Raw genomic sequence first — 22,004 nt, 5'->3', positions numbered from 1 at the left:
TCCAGCTGACAGAGGCACCAGAGTCCTGCTAACTTACAGGCTGTGTGGGTATAGATAATTAATTACTGCACTGAAATATTGATGGTTCACATTTTTATTTCTGTGGACAACCAGTGATTATGCTGTATCTTCACTCAAGAAAGGCAACATTGAACTATGAAAACAACATTTTCATCCTTTACACACAACCTTGTCCAAAGGTCACGTCTGTTTCAGTATAACTGCAGCCAAAACACTGACAAAAGGTTTTCTAAATTCTGCATTCAAAGACAATAGTTCATATTCACTCTACTCTCTTCTTTATGTGTTACAGCCTCCTGGGTAGGGTGTAAACGCCCTGATATTTCTAACAAAGTTTGAAAATACATTTCACATTAAATCATCATGTTAGCAATTTCATAAATTTTTAAGCACTTTAACAAGCTCCAGCAGTGCTATGGTACTGGTCCACATAACAAAACAGCTGGCTTTCAACCAGCAATAGATTAATTAACTGCGCTGTCAATCCAGAATGCTGTGCAGGGCATTTAAAATGCTCTTTATCTATAGCAAGTAAACCCAGTGACAAATGTGCTACGATGTGAAAGCAGCTGATCTTAACTTTTCTGATGTGATATATTTTATAGGAAGTTTGTATAGCTGGAAACTCTTGGTAATCGATATAGCATGGCTGTCACTATGCCACTGATACTTGATGCCTTTCATTTCATTGTTCTAATGTTAGACTTGCTCAGGTTGCTTTTTTACTTTTGGAAGTTCAGCACTGATTTCTTCTAAATTAAATGGTACTGGCAACACAGTAAGGCACTTAGGTACTAATTGCTTATTAAAGCCATCTTCTTCAAGAAAGATTCTCTCATGCTTAAGTAAAGCATTTCCTTGTGCACCCAAACAAAGATGGCAGCAATTTAAGGGAGCAACTATTTTTCTTTTTTTATGAACAAACGACAGAAAACATCCAAGGAAGAGGTTTGAAAATTCCTTTCAAGAATGGCGGAGAACTCTTTGTAGAGGCTATTTAAAGAAATCACACACAAAAAAAAAACGGTCTAAGAGACTTCCTGCTGTATTAAACAATAAAAGTGTTCATACCAGTGTGTGAATGTGTGTGTGAATGGATGTATGTATGTAGTGTAAAGCGCTTTGAGGTCTTTAGGGACTAAGTAAAGCACAATACAAATACAGGCCATTTACCAAATACCAACCAAATAGTGACTTTTACAAACTTTAGTTTGCACAACAATTTTTATGTTTACATGATTCAATAAACTGCTACAGCTATTTAGCTATTCCCGTTTCCCTAGGAAAGTATAAATAAAAATATTAAATTATAAGTGGCTCAAGACCACAATGATCACTAAGCACATGACATTAACTTGTTCATGATTTTGAAAATATGACAGTCATGATGATATGTCGTGTCAAGTGAATACGAGACCAGGTCCTACAGTTCCAGGGTAATCGGGCAACCGCTGGACATGAGGGAAGAATGAGTTTTCCCCAAACGGTTGTGAGTGGTTGTTGGAGGTTGATGGCAGTCGGTGGGAAAATTATTTCTAAAGCCCCAGACACACAAGCCTACAAACCAGCCAGCGTCCCACTGAAAACCCCCTGTCCCAAGGGAAAGGTGTGTATTTCCAATATGTTGGCAAAAACCTCCAAATGATCATTTTGGGTGTTAGCATATTGCTGTAGTCTTAGTTTGAATGAAAGTCACAGACTTGTTTGCTAACACTACCAGCCACTTTACTCAGAAAACACAAACCACAAATGCAGACCTGAGGCAAAACCTGCACCACCTGCACGACTATGTTACTCTCGGGTAGCGTAGCTAAACTGTGTGAATAAGGACATTGTTCAAAGAATGTTACACTGCAACAAACTGATCTCTATCTGTTAACCATCTATGGTTGAAATCGTCATTGGTGATGACTCCAGCACTAGGCCCAAACCCTAATTCTAGACATTTGTCATGGTCCTGGGTGTGTGACCCAGTGTTTTGTATTTTTTGATTAATTTATATTCTTTGATTTAGTGTTATTCTAGTTCTAGTTTCTAGTCTTTACCCATGTGGAAAAGAAATAGAACAAACTTGCATAAAGAATTGCATAAAATCTGGCCTTTTTCATATAGTGAATCATAGAAGGCTTATATGATTTACTCATGAAAGTGGCCACTTTCTCATTACTTTCATATATTATATTAGTAAGTATCCAAAACATACAAGTTTCATTTATATCTGCTTTCACTCTTGTGTGCTTTTCATACAAGTTTCACGCAAGACAGATACAAACTTTATAAGGTTTATATATATCTTTTTCATATGGGTAGGTTTCTGTTACTGTGCTTTTCCCCACATTTGTACGTCCATACGTTTCATGTCTAGTCTTCCTAGTCAGTTGTGTTTCTTGGCCTCACAAGTCCGCATCTTAGTCTGTATCTCATGCTTCCTGTTTTATTTTGATAGTCCCTTGTCTAGTGTTTAATGTGTTCAGTTTTGCTTCCTCCCCATCTCCTGATGTTTGATCTCTCCCAGCTGTGTTCCCCATTTGTGTATTTCAGCCCTGTGTTTTCCTCTGCCCGTTGTTGCATTGTCCCATGTAGCTTCTAGTCTAGTTCCCAGCATTTTGGTGATAGTTTGTAGGTTCCCAGTTATCAGTTTTACGCTAAGTTTTCTTATTTCTGGTATTTGAGTTTTGTCTCATTATAATAAAGTTCATCCCTCTGTCTTGTGAGTCCTACATTTGGGTCTGCATCCTGCCTGCATCAGCATTACATGACACCGTTTGGTTTTGGAGACACGTTAAAAGTACATTTTTTAAAGTAGAAATAAAAAGATTTTGCTGATTTTGTGTCAATTAGATGGACTCTTTTTTTGTTGTTGTTGTTTTTGTCATCACCTCATCATCTTTATTCCTGCATCTCCCTTTGCTCTTTGTCATTTTCTCCCTCAAGGTTGTGTCCTTCTTCGTAGTGTTTTCCTAGAAGACTCTAGAGTTTTCAAATATTTGCTCCTCATAAGTACTCAGCAAAAAAGCTGTTTTTGAGTTTCCTGGCTGGCACACAGTGGACCCTGACATTTTTTTGTACTGTTGAGAGAACATTTTTTTAAAAAGACCAAAATTACACATTCTGCTAGACTGGTTATGCTTGGGTTGTGGTCGTAACTGATAATGACCTCTAAGGGATAAATTTAATGAAATTCTATGACTATGTTTCAAAGGAATCGACTCATATAAAATTTAATTTTTTTTCTGAAGCAAAACTCCAACTTGGTCTAATCTTAGGTTCAACCTCCAGGAATCAAGACCTTGTCGATGGATGTTGCAAAGCCAGCAGTCCCTGGATCTGAATGGTTCTGCCTTCAAACATACCATCCCATCCTATCCTGTCTTGGCACCTACATTCTATAAAACCATTCTTTTCTCATCTTGTATATACATTAATAAAGTGTCTCTCCTTTTCTCCGTCTACCTCCCTCAGGTGTTATCTGCTCTTTCAAAAGGTTCTTTAGAAACCAAAGTCCTCAGGTCAGCTTTTGCATGAGTCTTATTTTCTGCTAAAAGCATGACAGATTGCAGTTATGCCTTCTTCTAGAGTTTGTGTGTGTGTGTGTGTGTGTGGTGACACAAGAGGTTCAATGTTTCTGACAGTTCTCAAGAGGGTCTGATTTTGTTCCCAGTGCCAACTTCAGAATGTCCTTGGGCCTTCTTTACCCTTCACCAAGCCTGACCTACATCTCATGTTTTACACGACAGTGATGATAAAAGGCATTTATCATTCAACCAAGAGCAGGAAAGTAAAAATGTCTATTTTCCCTTCTTCCTCTTTTTAGTTGTAGTTAATTAAATTGCACTTCTCCTTGCCTGTGTTTTGAAAAAGTGAGAGAGTGTGACAACTCTGGCTTCGACATAGAAATGAATTAGTTGCTGCTTGATTGTGCCGAACACTTGAAATAAATGTGTGCTTTTTCACAGAAATCAAATCTACCACAGAGAAAAGGTGTAGTAGTTATTTTCTGGTTAAATGTGATTGTGAGCTTTCAAAGGACATGATGAAGTTTGGCTGCGTAATCCTATGAACATTTCTGTGTTAATATAAAGTTCAGAAAATTCTGAAAATAGAAGACATACATGGATCAGTTTTTAAAGACTGTTCACCATTTTAAGAAAGAAATATTACTGGGTTAAATTTCTAACTGTCAGAAATCTGTGGTCCTTATTAATTGATTTCTATTCCTCAGTGTAAACAGATGTATGTCATGCCACAAGCATCAGCCCTGCTGACCGATAATATTTTATAATAGTTAAACAGGGAAATGACGAAACAGGAAACGGGTAATATTTATGTCTTTATTAGGCTGATTCTGCCCCTTGGGCCTTATGTTTGACACTTCTACCTTTTATTAATAGACATTTATATTTTAATTATACATGTATAATTAATTTAATTTAATTTAATTGTAAATGTAGAAGATTATGTTTTCATCAGAATCATTTTCAGATTATTTAAGAACAAAGTTAACATCACAGTAATTAACTTATTCTAATTTCTGAGTATGTACACAAAATGATCTTCATAAACTCAAATGAACTTTTAAGATGCACGAAAGTCTTAAATCTAAATATGGAAAACACACCTTTGCCTCACAGTCTGTGCATTGAGCACAGACTGGTTTAGCAGCAGGATTTGAACTCTTACATTTCAAAGCCCAAAATGAGAAAATTACACTTCTGAGATGTAAGAATTGTCTCTTTTTGTCTGGTTTTCCCATTGCTTGATTGACTCCCTTTGCAAATTCATTTTCCTTTCCCTGCTCTTCTATCAGTTTTTCCTTAACTGTTGTACCTACATGCATTTATGACTGTCTCCTTTTTCTTTTAATACCTGTGGGTGTTTCTTGGCACTGCTTTGAGACAAGAAAGACTGGGTCTGAACACTTCATTTAAGGGCTCACCAAGAGCATTTAAATGATTTTTCACTTACTATGTGCTTACACACCACTCTGAATGTAATCGTTAGCCATTATTAATCTTTGCCTCTCTTCCACTGTATGTCTTTTGTCTCGTCTTCCTACCCTCACCCCCAACCGCTTGCAGCTGATGGGTCGCCCTCCCTGAGCCTGGTTCTGCAAGTTATTTCTTCTTGTTAAAAAGGGAGTTTTTCCTTTCCACTGTTACCAAGGGCTTCCTCATAGGGCATTGTTTAAATGTTGGGGTTTCTCTTTATTATTGTAGGGTGATTACCTTACAGTTTAAAGTGCCTTGAAGTGTCTGTTGTTGTGATTTGGCGCTATGTAAATAAAACTGAATTCAAAAATGTAACTGGACATAAAATGCATCTTAGAGCTGAGACTCAGTGTTTCTCCCTCTTGAAAAGAGCAGATAATCATTGTTAAGTCACATATATTATTTGCACATATGTTTTCATTTGATTGAAGACGTATTCTAGGTTAGGCTAAGGGAATATTAGTATAGTGGAGAATTGTGCTGAAAAGTGACAAATCTGACAGAATTATTATTACACCAATTAACCTGAAACAATTACTGTGTATACGAAATGTTCTCTGCAAGCATATAATGGGAAAAGTTTCTCAGGTGTACATTAGCAAACAAACAACATGAAAATCATCTGAAGCCTAAATGTTTGCGCTTTTGTAACTGGGATTATTTATATTCAAAGGTTTTGTTTTTTGTTGTCTGTTTTTTACGCTGCGTTGCAGCAAACTGCAAGTTTTTTTTGTTTTGTTTTGTTTGTTTTGTTTTTTCCCATTTCAAGTTGATAAAAATGTTTTCTCTGTTCAGGGGTTTTGGCTGGTGGCAATTTCTGGGGTTAGTCAGTTGGGAAGGGAGAATGATCACTCTAAAATGCAGGAGCACTGGTTCCAAATTATTGCTAATTTTCTCGCAAAATGACAGGAAAATTTCTTAGAATAATGACATGGAATATAAATGGATGTGGTAGTCCTGCTAAAAGACGTAAAATATGGTCTTATTTAAAAACAACACAAGCGGACGTAGTATTTCTACAGGAGACACATTTAAACCAAGGTGAAGAGTCTACATTCGAAAGCTACTCCATTTGATGTGGCTGAGCCAGTCTAAAGATACTCCAATAGCAGCTTTCTCCTTAGATGCGGAGAAGGCTTTTGACAAAGTTGAATAGAGCTTTCTTTTTCTCTTTCTTTAAGCCCCCTTTTGTTCTTAATGTTTATAGAAACATTGGCAGTGAGTATCAGATCAAACAAGGAGATTAAAGGCGTCATAGGTGGGCAGCAGGAACACAAACTCCTCCTCTATGCTGATGATATTCTTGCCATTATAACAGACCCACTTTTATCAGTGCCGCATTTAATGGACACCATAAAGGCATTCTCTGAGGTGTCAGGTTATACTATTAACTGGGGAAAGTCTGAAGTAATGCCACTATCACCACATGGTAGAAAAATTCAATTTTAAATGGGTACCTAGAGGGATGAAGTATCTTGGGATTAGGCTAAACCAAGATATGGAGGACCTACCCCAACTTAATTTTGACCCAGTCCTTCTAAAAATAAAAACAGATATAGAAAAATGGGACAAATTAAAAATCTCATTGTGGGGCAAAATAAATATTGTAAAAAATGATTATAGCTCCCCAATTTAACTATGTAGAAATGATGTTACCAATTGCCATACCTCCCGGTTTCTTTAAACAGTATGAAGACTTAATTAAGCAGTTTCTGTGGGATGGGAAAAGGGCAAGAATCAAGCAAAGTAAATTATATGCTCCTAGAGAGAAGGGTGGTTTAAGTTTACCTGATCCAAGATTATATTCAGTCTCATTCGAGATGGCAAACTTGATTAATTACTGGGTAAAAATCAAGATGGCAAACTTGATTAATTACTGGGTAAAAATCAAGCCGGACAGGAATGGCTAAGTATAGAGTCTGAGATTTATACTCCTTTTGATCCAAAAGGTATGTTGTCTCAGAGCTGCACTTCAACGAACCCAATTTTGTTTCATTCTAGACGGGTTTGGCTCAATATACATAGAATTCTTAAAATATCACCTCATGTGCAGTTTTACTCATCTCTTTGGAACAATCCAGCTATTCCTATAGGGAAAAAAATTGTGTTTTGGATATTGTGGCAGTCTCATGGCATAAATGTTATTAGCGACTTATTTAAAGATGGAGAATTTATGTCCTATAGAGACCTTGTTCAAACATACAAATTGGAAGGGAAGGAAAATTTCTGGAGATATTTGCAAATTAGACATTGTGGGACGTCGAAGTTCAGAAGGGGACATGAAAATCTAGTTCTAAATTTTATAAATATGCCTCAGGAGCACCACACAGCATCGTGTTTTTATAGGTTGTAAACGATAATAGAAGTGGCGAATGTTCGAACATTAAAACTTTGTGGCAGAAAGATTTAAATGCACCAATTCCAAACGAAAAATGGATGGGCATTTTGGCGGGAAATAGGATTTATGTTAAGGAGGCAAGGAGCAAATGCGTACAATATAAAATTCGGCATAGAGATTATCATACTCCAACAAGATTACACCGTATGAAGCTTATGCCTGACTATCTCTGTTGGAAGTGTAAAATTGAGGCGGGGACTTTCCTACATTGTTTTTGGGAATGTTCCCTTATAGCTCCTTTTTGGAAGGAAGTCGTCACACTTTTAAAAGGTTGTTCAGGATCAGAAGTGCCCTTAACTCCTGAATTGTGCTTGTTAGGAGACCGTTCTCATATTCCAAGAATTCATAATAATACTTTTACGGTTGTTATGGTTGGACTGGTAACTGCATGGAGGATTATCCTTAGGCACTGGAAGACTACAGTACGTCCTGAACTGAAAGACTGGATCAGGGCAATGGCAGAGACTGCTTCCTATGAGTCCATGCTGAATAAATCATGACCATATTATCGTAATTTGAAGGACTATTAACTGTGACCACCGGTCCAAATGTTACTTAACCGTCAATTTTATTTGCCAATGTCTGTGTTTCTTCTCTTGGAACCCATTGTTAGTTAGTTTTTCTTTTCTTTCTTTTAGACTTGTAAGGGCAGGGGTGCACACCAGCAGTTTTCTTGTGGGTGTTTTTTTTTCATTGTTTGTTTTTGTTTTGTTTTGCTTTTTTCCCTCTTATACAGGTTTAAGTATATGTTGCAAAATCAATAAAAAACTTAAATGTCAAATGTTTTTATTTCTTTTTTTTTACCTACAAGCAAATATTTAGACCACAGGGTGTTGTGACGTAGAAATGGAATTAAGTTATCAAATAAGTTTAGCAAGCTTGATTTATGAGCTTCAACCAAATGGTGTACTGGTGCGACTCATATATACAATACCTGTTAATTATTGCTAATTAACAAATAAAATGACCTACTGCATTTTCAGTCGCCAAAATTTAAGCACAAGTTAGATGGACTGTACATCAATACAGGCCAATAGTTCCAGTAAACTTTTTTGGAAAGGCACTAATACCACAAACATGGTGAAAAATGTCCACTTTAGTGTCTCATCCCATATGGAAAAGATATTTATACAACTTATAAAGTTTGTATCTGTCTTGTGTGAAACTTGTACGAAAAGCACACGAGAGTGAAAACAGATATAAGATCCCTTGAAAAATTATAAAGAAAAAAAATAAATGAAACTTGTATGCTTTGGATACTTCCTAAAACAATATATGAAAGTAATGGGAAAGGGGCCACTTTCATGAGTAAATCATATAAGCCTTATATGATTCACTATATGAAGAAGGCCACATCTTATCTTATTCCTTTTCCATATGGGAAATTAGCGAGGGTGAGGCCTAGCAGATAAAGCTGTTTCCGTTGCAACCATGCTGCTAAGTTTTAGTATCTATTACAGTATCCAAATGAAAGAGCAGGAAAGAAAAAAACAAAAACAGTTACCAAGGGGTGAAGCATCCACGCCTGTGGAGCAACGCACCCTTTCATAGTTATAAGCAGGCTGTAAATAGACTCATTAATTCTTTTAGATTTGACATTTCAACATGGGAGTCTGTGGAGACTGACATGCATTTAGAGCCAAACTCAAGTAGCCACAGGAACTGCAGCAGTTGGCACTTGAACTTTGTGTTGCTAACCACGACGAGCGATCTCATTAAGTAGATAATGCCCCCTTGTGCCATAAATTGTAATTTAATTCTATTTCATTTCTTTCCTAGACAGAAACTGTGTGCTGCAGTTTCATAGAGTAACACCAAACACAAACCAATCTGCACAGCAATCACGAATGTAGTCATGCAAATGTGAATATTGTACAAAATGCACATTCCTAGGGTTTTTCCAGCCGACCTCTTTAAGGTTGTTTTCCATGGGATGACTTTGGTTACTGTTTGCTCTGCAGAATGTTACAAAAATCATGATTTTCACAATGGTTTTGTATATAAAAAAATCCAGACAGACAAAACACAGGAAAAAAGGAACACTTCTTTTCTTTGCTGTAATGAAAACCCACTCAGCCCCATCAATGGTCTCACAAGTCTTTCTGTTGTCATCACCAGCTGTCATAAAAATTTGATTACTTGGAGTATATGATCCACTCAGTTTCTCTTTTTCTGCTTCACCTTCTCAGTTTGACAGAGAAAAAAAACCCCAAGTTTCTCTTATCTGATTGTGTCTGGCCTGAATTTCTCTTCACATGACACCCCTCTAGAAAACCTATAAATGCCACAGGCTTTCTCCAAACACAGCAGCAGTAAACATGTTGCACTCAACCGAGACATGCCCCCTTTTTGACCTGTAATTGCAGTTTCCCCCCTCGGGTGAATCAGTGTAATTTTGGATTTGGCTTACTATTGCATCTCTGAGCTTGCCTCAGTGCATTTCCATCTTGACAGACCTAAGACATAAACCATGTTTGAATACCTTTAAACAGATTATACTGTACATTACTTTATGGTATAATGAGTTACAATGACCACCACCTCTTTTGCATGAGGCTTCTTTTTTAAATAACCTTAAGATGTTGATGCAAGCTGACATGATTAAACTCCTGTCATCAAATCTGCTTCTGATGATAATGAGAGTGAAGCTTGTGGTTTCCCCCCAACATCCAGAGGGATCAGCAAAGTCCACATGGAAGCTTCATTAAACATAAGCTTCAGTAAATTTATATATTTACGCTGAAGCTCCTGATGGCTCATCCTCCTGCAGGTTATTCCAAAGAGACTTGCAGGAGGAATCAAATAGGATAGAAGAGCTAAATCTTCCGACATAGTACATTTCTCATCCTCAAATATTTGCAGTATCTTTAGGAGACATTCACCATGAAGCTAAGTGTGTGACTGAGCCCCTGAGTCTGTGGGCTCGAAGCAGTCGGTGAGTGTTTCTGCAATGACGCATGAGGAGTGTTGACGTCTGCTTGGTGTTGGCTTCCAGACATGGCAGGGACATTGGAGTCCTCCTGGGTCTTGTGAAGCTGGGTTGTTGCTCTATTAGATCAGTGCACTAGTTCTCTGGTATCATGGCATTCACTTCCTGTGAGCTGAAGGCTAGTTTACCTCAAGCAAAAGACAAACATATCAGCTCTGTTTGAGCTATACTGATGCTTTTTTAACTAATATATAATACACACACATTCCCACTGGCTTCTTTTCTTAAGCCTAAAAATACAAACAAGGCAAGATGAACAGTGTATAATAAAGTTATTAATAAAGTTATTAAATTCACATGTTTGTAAACAGTTTTAAAAGAGTAGAAAAAAAGTCAAATGTCAAACTAATCAATAAATAAAAATTTAATCATAAGTGCAAAAAGCTGTTAATGAATACTTTATATGAAACCAATTAAAAAATGATAACAGGATGGGAGTCATCACTGGTAATGACCTCCACCCGATGCTTTCAGAGTATTTCTTTATTTATATTCTTCTCCAAAGTCTTGGAAATCAGGGGACAAAAATTAATCATTCTAACTGACATGTATAAAAAACACGTTTTTTTGGCTTTTCTCCAACATAAAAGGTTGGGATTAGAGCTCCAGGTCCTGCAACTACCTTACTTAGCTGTGTTTCCCGTGGGTCGGTGAATGCACTGCAACAAATAATTGCAATCGTATATTTTTGCTTTACGCTCTGGGAGCTATCAAACATCCATCTGAAGTTAAATGGTATGGCTATGAAAAAAAAAACCCCAAAACTTCAGTAGCTTAATTTTCTTTCTGGTGTTACAGACTCTGTGGCCTAAGTGCTTGATTTACTAAACAGATCAAATGAGGATAAAATCATGATTGCAAAAGTGCACTGAGTCAAAGTTGAACAGACAATGCAGTAAGAGAAAGAAACCGCTTCATTTCAATAATGCCCAGAGTTCTACCAAAAGAGGTGCAAATTAGAGCGTTAAAAATAAGCTGACCTGATGACGGTGTTTTCCAGATGTGCTTCTCTCTCGAATTCAGATCAGAGAGAAAGCTGAAGAAGAGCCAGTGTTTTTGGTATATAAGCAAACTCTTCTGTTAGAAAGTGCTGGGAGTGGTGTGCGGACTTGTCGAGAAAGCTGGAGTCAATGTTACATATTATAAATTTCAGATATGGGTCTAGTACACTTCAGGTCTATCTGTGTGTCATTAATTGCTACATTTTGACACACATTTCAATTTGTTTTGTAACAGGTTTAATAGCGTCTTAGATTGCTGTTCTTCTCCGTCTCTCTGGTGCTCCGGAGAGACGGAGTTCAGTGCATATTCAGTGAAGTTCTGCTCTGTTTCATCAAAATACCAATATTATTGAGAAGCAGAAATAACTGGAGCTCATCTCTAAACATGCAGGATGAAGACTCAGTGGAGCTACAGGACAGAGCCAAAGCTTAGGCACCATGCTGACAGCTCTGAGCATCCACCCATGCCCATCATGCATTCATTCTGACAACTTCTCCCCATCTTCTTTCGAAGGGTTATATGAACACTCCTAGTAGCAACATCAGAACTCTGTCATGCACAAGGTAAGATCTGTTTTTCTGTTTAAATTCCACCAAATTTGAAGTAAATTGCAAACTGCAAACTTTAGTAAATCATATTTGTCTGATTCAATTATACCCTCCCCTCCCAAAATGTTTGACTCTGAAAGGAAGAATCTACAAATATATAAACACCAGCTGCAAATATGCCTGTGTCCACAACAAGCTGACACTGTGTGTCTTTAGTAAATAGTGAGAGTAGCTTTTAATCCTAAAAGAGGGCTTTGGGTGAGTGGTAAGAGCTCCAAATATACAATACGAATCACCATTTTCTGGAGTGAAAATAGTCTCAATGTGATATGATGAAAAGTGCTGTTCCTATTCTTGTTTATACAACTCAACCCTTTGTAGACTATCACTTTGCATTACTAAGTCTATTTTCTCAACCACGCCACCATTAACATCACAGGACACTCTGGATAGATCTCCAGTCCATCATAGGACTAACACAAGGAGACAGACAGCCTACAAAAACTAGGAACTGGGAACTAAAAACAAGCTAGTTGGAGATAACAACTTGGAATTTACAAGGGAAATGTGGCACAAAAGTGCCACACATACTGGGGACGACTCAACAACAAGCAGAGGGAGACTGAGGACATAAACGCAGGATAACAAGAGAAGGGGCAACAGATGAAACGCAGCTGGAACCGATAAAGACTGAATGAACACTCTGTACACAGAACGAGAGACTGTCAAAATAAAACAGGAAGTATAATAAACACACAGACTTAACACAGGGACCGGGGGAAACAAATATGGGGACATGGGGACACCAAATACAACAACAAGAGATTAGTAACATGAAGAAAAGGCGGACTAAACACAGGAGAAGGCTAGAGATCGAGGGAGGAAAAACTCTGAAGGCTCACCAAAACATTCTTTATACATGATATAAAAATAACCATGAACCTAGGAATCACATAGAGTATTCAAAATAAACAGAATAATGTCCAGAAACACAGAAACACTGGGTCAACAGAACAACGTGGGCCACAGTGTCAGGGTTTTGATGTTTGTCTGCACTGATGGAGCCAGACAGGAATTACTTTTCAAGAACGCTATTCCCTCAACCCCCTATTGTACTGTGTAATATATAATATGTCTATATGTAATCTGTCTGGGGACACATCTGCCAGACAATCTGCAGGAGTTTCAGTATTAATCACCTCCATGCTGAGAGAGATTGTCTGTGGTTTACTTCACCTTGCCTAAATTGCTGTCAGGTTATCGCCATTGGTCAGTAACTCCCAATAACAAGACCTCTTTGTAATGATGTCTGATGCGCACACTGAGGCTATCCCATTTCTCTCTCTGACCTTCGTTGCCACACTTTTGCAGGAATTATGTAAATGAGATGTACCCTGTAGTGAGGACAAACATAGCTCATGGAAATCTTTGTGTTCTACTACTGAGTGAGGCGTCACTGCATCAAGGCAAATCAGGTCTCCCACAGTGTGTGTGAGTGACAGTGGGGGTGTTTGGGGAAAAAATGCAGCTTTACATGTGATGGGTGATATAAGAAAGCAGTCGTAGTCCTGTGACGTAGTTGTGTTGTGGTTGATGTTTGGGGGAGCCTGGGTACATGACTCGGTGGGGTTTCGAAAACTGAAGTGAGTTTACATCACAGATGTTGACACATGTTTACATTCATATTTCTCTGAAGTTCATGCCCACATAGTTGGCAAATTTCTTTGGTACAACTATACTGAAAACTGAAAGTGAACAACAAAGCAATACACATTTGTAATAATCAAATTTAATACTAGATAAAGACAAATAGAAATTGCAGTTTTTTTAATGGTGATTTCAGTAATTAAGGGTGAAAGAAGAGCTATCCAAACATACCTGGCTGCATATGAAAATGCAGTTTCCAGCAATAAACTTATTAGCTGGATGTCCCACTTTTGGCACCCCTGGATGAGGCGATTCGTTAAAGTAGCATAATGTGTTGCTTCGTCACACAGTTTAAGTGTTTTTTGATTCAGGTCAAGAACAGTTCGGACAGTCTCAAAAACAGAAAGGCACACAGCTTCAGTGTAATCAAAACCTCAGACACGGACTGAGGCAAAGACCAAGCCTACATCACAAAACAGGTCACAGCTGTATACAAATAAAGTTAAGGAATGTTTCTTCATCGTCTGCTGAGTTCTTTCTGAAACATGACGTCTTTATTCAGTTTTTGGTTAGTGTTCACATCCAGTTTCTTCCCATGATGCTGCTCTCGGTCCTGTGATAATGTTTCTTTCTGGAAAAACTGCATTTTTAGTGAGAGTTAACATGCTTCCAGATGTCAGTGAAAAACTTGTTCCCAGAAAGATAATGTTTCCTGGTGTAGTAATGATGAATCTGCCTTCACCGATGACATTTTCACAATCAAGTCAAATAGCGAAGATATCATTAGACCTGCAATGGTAACATGTTTACTTGACATTTTTACAGAGGAAACGTTTATGTATCTGGAGCTGATGCTTCATAGTGTGAATTTATACCATCGATCATTGATCATTCTTCCCCTAACTAACTGATGCAGCACAGTTTCCCTTTTTGTGTAAGTGTCAGCATGATGTGTAAAGGTAAGGTTTGCTTTTCTGTAACTTTACTTCTGACTATTATTTTGTTTTTACAAAAAACAATAAAATTAAATAAAAATACTTCTTTACATTTATGTGAAAACACTGCAGTATGGGAAGCCCCCACCAGCTTGGACCTATTGCATCTTGACTAAGGGAGGATTCAGGGTTATCTGATCCTGGCCTAACTGTTGTAAGCCTAATCTTAAAAGTAAATGGTAAATGGCCTGCATTTGTATAGCGCTTTTCTAGTCCATAGGACCCCAAAGCGCTTTACACTACATTCAGTCATCCACCCATTCACACACACATTCACACACTGGTGATGGCAGCTACATTGTAGCCACAGTTGCCCTGGGGCGCACTGACAGAGGCGAGGCTGCCGGACACAGGCGCCACCGGGCCCTCTGACCACCACTACTTTTAATCTTAAAAGTAGAAATAGTGTTTGTCTTCTGAATCCAAATTGGGAGCTAGTTTCAGAGAAGAGGCACCTGGAATCTGAAGGTGCTGTCTCCCATTCTACTTTTAAGGAACCACAAGTAAACCAGCACTCTAAGAGTGAGGTACTCTATTGGGGTGATATCCTCTTTGAAGCCTGCTGCAAGACTTTCCTGCAAAACCTGCCAGCCCACTCTGGGCCCACTTTCCAAGAGACAATAGAACTCAGTTCACAAGAGTGAAAATGTAAAATGCTGGTTGTAGGGTATCTGCAGGTTTAAGGAAGCCAAATTTAAGACTTTTTAAGAGCCTTTTAAGGCCACTTTGATCAAACTTAAGACCTTACATTCACAGATCGGGAGAAGGGATGTGATAACCTTACCAATAGTTCTCTCCAAACCTTTAACTGCTGAAAACCAACAGAAAAATCAAGATAATTGCTCTGCCGTGCATTAAAGTGCAATACTAACAAGCTCTGTGAACTAAATACTGGTAATTTCAGTATTTAAATAAACTCAGTTAAGTGTATATTGAAAACAAGAACAGTGAATACTGTATATTCCTCTGTTCCTCTGTCCGTAAAACCTGTGTGAACTTGGAGTTTGTATTTAACATGCAAGTTATGCTGTCCAGACACTGGTTCATTTCAACAGCAGGTGTAAACGCGGTTATGTTGACAGGAGCAATATTGTCTGTGAAATATTCAAGCTGTTTAGTATACACATTGTCACTCTTGACATCAGTTAGCATATCAATACTTTGGATTTCATTGACTGCAGAAGAAATTTGCATGAACTGAAGGGGAATCGCCAAGCATACTGTGGAAACTATTTAAACAGCTATGGAAAATATTCATCCCGGTACAATTTAGGTGCGATTTTGGAACTTTCTTAGAAGACTAAAGTCAGAACATATTGTTTCTGTTGACGTCTGTATTTTTGTATAAACTATATACTCCAAACTCCAGACTAAACCTCTGATTTAGCATATGAGTGTAGAAAGCACATACACCAGGAGCAACAAATGTTCCATGTGTACCGAAACCTACATCATTTTAATTTTTTATATTATATTTATATTTTTTTTTCTTTTGCCGGTCCTGTTGACAGATGTATGAAATGTTCTGAAGTGAGATGGAAAAATCTTTACTTCAAGAAGCAAAGATAACATCACATTTATTGTTTTTCGTCTTTTCCCAGTCCAGTTGTCAAATAACTGTGTGTCACACTGCTTATTCCCAAGCTGGGTTACCAGAAATGGCTGTAAGAGTTTTTTGTTAATGTTTAGGCTTAAATTGTCATAATCCCTAGAGTGCATGCTTATTTTCCTTCTGCCTCACAATGAGGCAACAAGCAAAAGCTTAATTACTGGTCACTAACATTCATAACCTTCCCTGTACTTCAGATTCTCATTGTTTTCCAGAACTATTCCTGTTAAGTGCAAGCTCAAGCCATCTTTTTGCATCAAGGGATATACCAGCCTAGACTCCATCAGGTTTTCAGTAGCAACCTCCAGCCATTCATTGGCTCTGGGATTTTACCATTCACACTTTCCATAGGCTCATTTTCAATAAACCTTCTAACTCGGCTTCTTCTGTCCAGTGTGTGTCAGTGTTCAGTCTAAAAACCTGCATTTATACATTTTAGATGCTTCAAGTTTGTAGTTTCAATTATCGGGTATGGGTGTACTACGCTGAAAGAAAACCATGTCAGAGCTAATGTCAACTTGACATGAAACTTTAAAAAGAAAAAAAGAAATAAAAAGACTTGTTGGTGTGTTGGAGCACTGAGAAAAGTCTGAAGCCTAAACATCTGGCTCATATGCACAACTTGTACCTAATTATTTAACTTTTTGGCCACATTTGAAATCAACATCTAAGCATTTTAAAGTATATGCAGACAAGGAAAAGAAGAATTAGGGTTTATACCCCTGTGAAGATTATACCTGTTTATGCGAGAGTATTTTGGAAGACTGGTGTTCACTCAAAATCTCACTAAGCTGCTCACTCAAACATGATTTATACATGTTACAGGAATACAGCATATGATTAGAAGATTAGGACAAAAAAAGGGAAAACTAAGAGTTGGAAATAGTTCACTAGAAAGCCTAGAAAGCTGGGAAACTAAGCACTAAATCAAAAGAAAGAATTGTGATTGTTTTGCAGTGGTTAAGCTGTAAAAAAACCTAATGAACATGGCAGCATAGCCTGTGTCAGGAACAGCATTGGGCAAGTCACTTGAAAAAGTAATTAGTTGTAGTTACTAGTTACTTCTTCAAAAAGTAATTGAGTTAGTAACTGAGTTACAATACTATAAAAGTAACTAATTACTATTGCTTAACCCTCTGGGGTGCTGGGTATAATTGGCCGTTTTTGACAACTATTGATTTTACCTCTACATTTAACTATTGACCTTATTTTTTCATTTTGACGACCTATATTAACACAAAATCTATAATCAGAAAAAACAACATGAGAGTAGAAAAAAGTTAGATTTTTTACTGTAACAAACACAAAACATGTTTAACAAATCATTTTCATAACTTGAAATGCAAATATAAAGTGGTGTTTGCAAAACCTGTGCATAGGTTTTAAAAAATGTCAGTTATTTGCAGCTATTTCCCTAAAAATGCAACTACAGTGGATTTTTTTTAGAACCATTTCAAACTATTTACAGAACAATCAGGAGTTCTGCATCAAATAAGATGCCACACAAATTATTTGTGCCACTCAAAAAATATATAATATATAATATTTTTTGTCCACTATAAGAAAGGAGAACATCACTACCCTGATACCTGTGGGTCTGAAAGCAGGAGGTGTATCACTCGTCCTGTTTTCCACCTCGAGACACTGTAGTCTGCTTTTTTTGTTAGGTTTTTTTTTTTTCTTTTTTTTTGCCTGTCCCGTTTGGCTCTTTTGCATCAGAATTGTTGTCTAAAGGCAAAGAAAGATGCCCAACGGATTTACTTTACCAAATTGACCATCCCAGCCTTGCCATAATGGTCCATTTGATTCACCTTTTATTGTTTATTTTATTTTCACTTACTGAATACGGGACAGACTTGACTGGGGGAAAGAAGGGGAGAAAGAAAGAGGGAAAGAGAAACAGCTGAGAAGAGGGACGGGGGAGAAGGGCAAAAACAAAAACCAACAGAACGGGCAGAGAAAAAAAAATGCATATATCAATCACCTGGATCACCTGCTGAGAAAGAAAAAAGAAAACAAGCAGAAGAGAACAAGAGTAATAGAATAAACAACATCACAATGATATATGGGAATATGACAGTAAATACTAAATATTAAACATTATTGTGCAGCACATAAGATCAACAGAACACAGTGTGCTTTGAGGTAGGAGCCAAAAAGGGTGTAGTTTGTGGGTGTGACCACCCGTGTGTACACCTGTGAGCATGGACGCGCTTGTTTTTTTAAAAGGTTCCTTCATGTAATGATCTGCTAGAGGGTGTGGGGGGGCCACAGCCCCGTCCTCCAGGGCATGAAGCAGGTATGGAGGAGATCAAAACTCCAGACATCCAGAGGCCCCCAGAACACAAGAGACCAAGGAAGACCAACAGAGGGGCAGCCGCGCCACTGTCCCAGAAAGAGCTGAGGAGAGTCCCAGATGAGGGCTCACTCAGCAGCCGCGGAGCAGAAGCCAGGGGGAGTTGCAGTGACGCGCCCGTGAGCTCCGCCGGCAGCCAGCTGTGCCTGAGTGACCGAGCCCCAGGCCGAGAGGCCGGGGGCACCCCACCTCCGAAGTGGCCCGAGCGAGCCCCAGGCTCCAGGCCGAGAAAAACCAAATAAAAAAAAAACAAAAAAAAAACACACACAGATAAGCGGCCGCCAAGGAGTGAGCCGGTGTGTACCTGGACGCCCATCCCCGGACACAAAGAACCACCAACGCACCGATGTCTGAGGGGGTCCGCCACCTGGCAGGGGAAGTGGTGGTGAGGGGGAGATAGGCCTCCAAACCTTGGAGGGCCTGAGATGTCCCCAGAGAGGTGGCGCCTGACACCCAACCTGACATATAGACACAGACATACAGGCACACACAGATACAAACATCCATTCCCACCCTCATGCTCTCATGAAAAAAAAATAAATGCTTTTTTTGTTAGTAACGATAACGCGTTAAAATAGTAATTCGTTAGATTAGTAATTACTGAAAAAAGTTACTTTTAACGCTGTTATTGCCATCACTGGTCAGGAATATCTGAATTAACTAAAATGCTGAAAACATAGATTAGTTCAGTGGTTTAAATGAGCAAATGTTAGAAAGATGTAAAGAGAAAGCACTGGCTTTGTACGTTCAGATGGTAGTTTATATTTACACCCAGAGGCCAAGCATCAGGTAAGCAAACTATACATACGTCTGAGTGCTGAGTGGTATATTTGCTGCAGGTATTGAAAGATAATGAATATTCATTGGAAACTGGTCAGAGAGTTAGAACTTAGTCAGACGAGCTGTTTTCTGATTAGGCTTAAAAGCTGTGAACTGAGAGTCCAGGATTAAGGTCTCCAGAGTGCTTTGAGCCGGTTTTCACATGTGGACAAGCCAGGAAGTAGACAGTCTCTCCTCCTTTCATCAGGGTGCATGATGACTGAACAGGGGGAATAAAGGTCTGGTGACTCTTCCAGTCACCAGATTAAATGCGGGCAAAAGTAGATTAGAATAGGCAGACAGAATTTCGGAGGGTTCTCTGGGTAAAGGAAGAGACGAGAAAATGAATGCAAGCTTGAGCTACATTAAGACAACAGGTTAATGAACTGGATAAAAATGGCCTTAGCTACACTACAATATGAGTAGTTTAACAATCTAGCAAGGAGCAGTAGTGTAGACTGAGTTAAAGTACGGAGCTTGATTGTGGATGGGTGAGAAGTCTGCCAGGGATCTCCAGAAACCAGAGCTGGACTGGGACAAATAATCGGCCCGGGCATTCTGACTAGAGATCGACCCAACAGGTATTATAGGAAAAGCCATAAAGCCTTTGAATGAAAACAAACACTGTTGTGACAGTGATGTACACTGTCGTGTTTGTATAGGTATGATTTCTTGACCATTTGATCTCACTCTGTGCCTCTCATCTGCCTTTCGTTTATACTGACACCCACGTGTGTTATCTTTACTCTCTGTTTTATCAACAGGAAGAAAATGAGCTACGTAGAAATATGCTCTATTATAATATAATATAAGGTTGAGTTATGCATGAGCAGTTATTTAAAAATCAATACCTATTATCTATTATCTACTCCCGCATAATGTTTATATGAAAATAAACTAAACTCCCTTAGCAGTAAATATTGCTCAGAGTGTGAGCTGCCTTGGCAGAGGTTTGCACTCTTGAAGGGCTTCTTGTCCACTGCGTTTCATTTAAACATTTATTTATATGTCTACCGTACTGAATTTGGGTGTAATTGTGCATTGCACTAGCTCTCACTACCTGAACTCGATTCTGATACAATTTTATTGCATGAATATAACAAAAATTGGAAGCAACACAGTTTTGACTAGCAGTGAATCCCTATTCCTGCCAAACACACAAACCCACCCACACACAATGCCAATGTGGTCCAACATTGGAGGGGATGGAAACTCATTTTTCTCTGGTAAATATGAAATCTTGAATGTGTCACTCCATCTCGCTGGCCGTCTAGCACCTAGCATCTGCTAACGCTGTTTACATTACTCATGCCTGTCCTCCATGACACCAGGCAGAGTGAAAGAGGGGAACAGTATTTACATAATATTCATCTCATGTCAGTCCTAAGATAGTCAACACCAATCTGGCAATTTGCATTTCATGAGATTCACTCACTTTTCTGGTTCCAGAAGGCCATCTATGGAGGAGCCGCAAGGTCTCAGAAGCAGGATGAGAAGTAGTAAAACATTTGACGAATTAGTAATTAACTGTATAATAAAATGATGTTTTAATGAATTCATTTACAAGTTAATCTAATGTCTAAACAGAATAATTCTAAATAATCATCTGGTATTTTAATGTGTGTAAATTCAGAATTAAATTCATTTTTCAAAATGGATGTGAAGATGCAATTTTAAAAGGGAAATAAATAAATGGAATCAAACTGAATAAGGAACAGTTCTTTTTACACTTTAAAGTAATTAACTTGTATTTTTCAATTAATTACAAAATCATGACATTTTAAATTTCTATTTTTGGGACCCTGCAGACCAGAAGTTTATCTGGAGGATATCTGAGGAACAAATCACCCTCTACAACACAGCAGTGAATGTAAACCTGCAGTTTAGCATCACAAGGTTCTAGATTCAAGATTCTTTATTTGCCACATGCATAGTTATACAACACTCAGTGAAATGTGACCGGAAATGCTCCTCGACTGTGCAAAAAAGAGAGAGAGAACTTTATATACACTGAATGAGTCATGAATAACCGATGCATCCATGTGGGTGAATGTTAGATTAAAAACACTTAAAAATGGGTGCTGAATGAGTGTATAAGGCATGTTAACTCTTGGAGTGCTGTGGGAGAATAGAAAAGTGCCATATAAGAATCAGTCCATTTACCAAAAAGCAAGTGAAAACACATTCTGCGAGAGAGAATCACAAATGAATGGCGAGGAACAAAAGGAAAACTGAAGCTCTTCTTCTTCCCCTTGATTTAATCGCACTTGGCAAACCAGCTTAAGGGTGTATTACTGCCACCCACAGGAGTGTGGAGCAGGATTCTTTTTATTAACTTCGTACTTACAAATTTTAACAGCTGACCACGACAGCACATTTTTTTAAGCAAGTTTATTTAATGTAAAATTTATCTTCAGCTCCTTAAAAAATGGTTATTAATGATGTGCTTTCCTAGACTTTGGGCCAGCATTCGAACAATTCATACTGAATAGATTCCAGTTTATTGGAATGTCCACACTGTCCAGTGGGTGTTTGCCTATTAACTTTAGGGTTTTATTAAAACCTCTGTGTCCTACAGAGGTGGGACCAAGTCATTGTTTTGCAAGTCTCAAGTAAGTCTCAAGTCTTTATC

This window comes from Haplochromis burtoni, unplaced genomic scaffold, assembly GCF_018398535.1.
Source record: "Haplochromis burtoni strain Fernald_Lab_line unplaced genomic scaffold, NCSU_Asbu1 Contig_354, whole genome shotgun sequence".
NCBI classification, from domain to species: domain Eukaryota; kingdom Metazoa; phylum Chordata; class Actinopteri; order Cichliformes; family Cichlidae; genus Haplochromis; species Haplochromis burtoni.
This window is presented reverse-complemented; position numbering follows the sequence as displayed.